This window comes from Arachis hypogaea, chromosome 17, assembly GCF_003086295.3.
Source record: "Arachis hypogaea cultivar Tifrunner chromosome 17, arahy.Tifrunner.gnm2.J5K5, whole genome shotgun sequence".
In the NCBI taxonomy this organism is placed as follows: Eukaryota; Viridiplantae; Streptophyta; class Magnoliopsida; order Fabales; family Fabaceae; genus Arachis; species Arachis hypogaea.
The window spans coordinates 90,191,465-90,195,919 of NC_092052.1; the positions used below are offsets into that span (position 1 = coordinate 90,191,465).

Below are 4,455 nucleotides of genomic sequence, written 5' to 3' on the forward strand. Positions count from 1 at the left end.
AAAAAATTAATCGGAAGGGTGAAAGACCCGTTGATATCAATGTATATCAATTTAGCTTAGCCTGTGAAGGTGGGATGTGTGAGAACTCATCATCAAACAGAAAATTATTGAACAAAAGGAAATGTCAAGAATAATACATAAAATCATAATTAGTTTTCTATTTCAAAATTCAAAACAAAATTGAATACAATGCTATAAGGGAATCACAGATACGGGGGGAATTTTACACATGTATCAACACACTGGATTAATGATGGCAACTGGTGCACAAAATTGTGATCTCTAAAACGGCGCTAAAAACTTGGTACGCACAATCGTAATCTCAACTCTTTTTCACAACTCCGCACATCTAACCAGCAAGTGAACTGGGTCGTCCAAGTAATACCTTACGTGAGTAAGGGTTGATCCCACGGAGATTGTCGGCTTGAAGCAAGCTATGGTCATCTTGTAAATCTCAGTCAGGCAGATTCAAATGGTTATGAGGTTTTGATAATTAAAATATAAATAAAATATAAAATATGATAGAAATACTTATGTAATTCATTGGTGGGACTTCAGATAAGCGTATGGAGATGCTTGTTGCTTCTGAATCTCTGCTTTCCTACTGTCTTTATTCAATCATTCATACTCCTTTCAATGGCAAGCTGTATGTTGGGGGATCACCGTTGTCAATGGCTACTATCCGTCCTCTCAGTGAAAATTGTCCAAATGCGCTGTCACTGCATGGCTAATCATCTGTTGGTTCTCACTCATGTTGGAATAGGATTCATTGATTCTTTTACGTCTGTCACTACGCCCAACACTCGCGAGTTTGAAGCTCGTCACAGTTATCCTATCCCAGATCCTACTCGGAATACCACAGATAAGGTTTAGACTTTTTGGATCTCAAGAATGCTGCCAATTGATTCTAGCTTATACCACGAAGACTCTAATCTCAAGGAATTGAAGGCTCTGTTGTCAGGAGAGACAATCAAACGCATGGACCAGGAATCCAAGAGATATGCATTCAAGCTTGTTTTCATGTAGAACAGAAGTGTTTGTCAGGCACGCGTTCATAAGTGAGAATGGTGAGGAGTGTCACTTGATCATCACATTCATCATGTTCTTGTATGCGAATGAATATCTTAGAATAAGAATAAGCTTGAGTTGAATAGAAAAAAATAGTACTTTGCATTAATTCATGAGGAACAGCAGAGCTCCACACCTTAATCTATGGGGTGTAGAAACTCCACCATTGAAAATACATAAGTGATAATGGTCCAGGCATGGCCGAATGGCTAGCCCCCAAAACGTGATCAAAGATCAAAAGTGATACAAAGATGATCTAAAGATGAAAGATAAGAAATAAATCACTAAAAGTAGTTTTTATACTAAACTAGTCACTAGGGTTTATAGAAAATGAGTAACTAAGTGCAGATAGTGCAGAAATCCACTTCCGGGGTCCACTTGGTGTGTGCTTGGGCTGAGCATTGAAGCTTTCACGTGTAGAGACTCTTTTTGGAGTTAAACGCCAGCTTTGGTGCCAGTTTGGGCATTTAACTCCAGCTTTTATGCCAGTTCTGGCGTTTAACGCTAGAATAGGGTAGAAAGTGAGCGTTCAAACGCCAGTTTGCATTATCAAAACTCGGGAAAAGCTGATTGATTCTCATCAATTTAGCCGCTGAATGTAATGTTCTGCTGAAGCTTGGCCAAACATGTCTAATCTTTTTAGACTGAAGCTTTAGACTAACATTGCATGATTCCTGGAATTCTTATTAAAAGTTTTGATTCTCTTTATTTTCTTTTCTATATAATTTTCGAAAATCACAAAAAAATTTATAAAACCATAAAAACCAAAAATATTTTATGTTTCTTGTTTGAGTCTATTGTCTAATTTTAAGTTTGGTGTCAATTGCATGTTTCTGTTCTTTTTGCATTTTTCTAATTCATGCATGTTCTTCATTAATCTTCAAGTTGTTCTTGATGATTTCATTGCTCTGATCTTTAAATTCTCTTGTTTAGTGTGTTATGTTGTTTTTCATATGCATTTTTACATTGTTATAGTCCTTAGTATACAAACATTTATGTTTGGTGTCTTGCATGCATTGTTTACTTGATCTTAGTTGCATTTTTATTATTTATCATCATCAAAAATTCAAAAAAATATTTTTAAACTATGTCTTTTCAAGTCAATAATACAAAGAATTGAAGATTCAGAATATTCAGCAGAGGAATCAAACAGAAAAAGCTGGGCATTCAAAACGCCCAGTGAAGAAGGAAAACTGGTGTTTAAACGCCAGCCAGGGTACCTGGCTGGGCGTTTAACGCCCAAAAAGGTAGAGATTTAGGCGTTAAACGCCAGGATGACACTAGAGGGAAGATTTTGTTTTTAATTCACATTTTTTTCATGTTTTCATAATTTTTCAAAATCAAATCTTTTTCAAATCATATCTTTTCAATCATATCTCTTTCAAAATCAATTTCTTTCCATTTTATATTTATTTTTACCATTTTCAAAAATCCTTGCTTCAATTAAAGATTTACTTCAAAACTTTCAAGTTGTTAGTTGCCTATTAAGAAAGGATCAAACTTTAAATTTTAAAATCATCTCTTTCAATTTCTTGTTAGTCAAGTAATTAACTTTAATTTTAAAAACTTTCTTTTTCTAAATTGATTTTCAATCATATCTTTTCAAACATATCTTTTCAATCATATCTTTTTCAAAATTAATTTTTTCAATCATATCCTTTTCTAATTTCAAAATCTTTTTCAAAAAACACTTTATTTCTTTCCCAATCTTAGTTTTCAAAAATCTCAATCAAATTTTCAAATTTCTTTTTAAAATCTTTTTAATTTATTTTCGAAAATTCTTCCCCTCTTTTCACATCCTTCTATTTAAGGGACTAAGACTCTTCATCAAGGTGCAATTCGAACTCTATCCCTCTTGATAAGTTCGAATTCCCTCTTCTCCACCTCCTCTGTCTATTCTTCTTTTCCTCTGACACCTCAAGGAATCTCTATACTGTGACATAGAGGATTCCCTACTTTCTTGTTCTCTTCTCTTTCATATGAGTAGGAACAAAGATAAAGGCATACTTGTTCAAGCTGATCCTGAACCTGAAAGGACCTTGAAGAGAAAGCTAAGAGAAGCTAAAGAATAATTCTCTTTAGAAGGCCTAACAGAACTCTTCAGGGAAGAAGAAACCATGGCAGCCGAAAACAACAACAATGCCAACAATGTAAGGAAGATGCTTGGTGACTTTACTGCACCTACTCCTGATTTCTATGGGAGAAGCATCTCAATCCCTGCCATTGGAGCAAACAACTTTGAGCTTAAGCCTCAATTAGTTTCTCTAATGTAACAAAATTGCAAGTTTCATGGACTTCCATTGGAAGATCCTCATCAGTTCTTAGCTGAGTTCTTGCAAATCTGTGACACTGTCAAGACCAATAGAGTTGACCCTGAAGTCTATAGACTTATGCTTTTTCCTTTTGCTATAAAAGACAGAGCTAGGACATGGTTAGATTCACAACCTAAAGAAAGCCTGAAATCTTGGGAAAAGCTAGTTAATGCCTTCTTGGCAAAGTTCTTTCCACCTCAAAAATTGAGCAAGCTTAGAGTAGAAGTCCAAACCTTCAGACAGAAGGAAGGTGAATCCCTCTATGAAGCTTGGGAGAGATACAAGCAATTAATCAGAAGGTGCCCTTCTGACATGCTTTTAGAATGGAGCATCATAGGAATCTTCTATGATGATCTATCTGAACTATCCAAGATGTCATTGGATAGCTCTGCTGGAGGATCTCTTCATCTGAAGAAGACGCCTGCAGAAGCTCAGGAACTCATTGAAATGGTTGCAAATAACCAATTCATGTACATTTCTAAAAGGAATCCTGTGAATAATGGGACGAATCAGAAGAAAGGAGTTCTTGAGATTGATACTCTCAATGCCATATTGGCTCAGAATAAAATATTGACCCAACAAGTCAATATGATTTTTCAGAGTCTGTCTGGAATGCAAGCAGCAACAGGCAGTACTAAGGAAGCTTCCTCTGAAGAAGAAGCTTATGATCCTGAGAACCCATCAATGGAAGAGGTGAATTACATGGGAGAACCCTATGGAAACACCTATAATCCTTCATGGAGAAATCATCCAAATCTCTCATGGAAGGATCAACAGAGACCTCAACAAGGTTTCAATAACAATAATGGTGGAAGAAACAGGTTTAGCAATAGCAAGCCTTTTCCATCATCTTCTCAGCAACAGACAGAGAATTCTAAGCAAGACCCCTCTGACTTAGCAACAATTGTCTCTGATCTAATCAAAACCACTCAAAGTTTCATGACTGAAACAAGGTCCTCCATTAGAAATTTGGAGGCACAATTGGGTCAGCTGAGTAAGAAAATTACTGAACTCCCTCCTAGTACTCTCCCAAGCAATACAGAAGAGAATCCAAAGAGAGAGTGCAAGGCCATAA

The 4,455-nt window shown here is 36.0% G+C and overlaps 1 non-coding gene across 1 annotated transcript; it reads right to left on the reverse strand.

The window, feature by feature from the left end:
* Positions 1 to 3,590: 3,590 nt before the first annotated feature.
* On the reverse strand, positions 3,591 to 3,698 carry LOC112768646 (small nucleolar RNA R71). Its single transcript, XR_003186050.1, has one exon. It is a non-coding gene; the product is annotated as a small nucleolar RNA R71 (small nucleolar RNA).
* Positions 3,699 to 4,455: the final 757 nt, after the last annotated feature.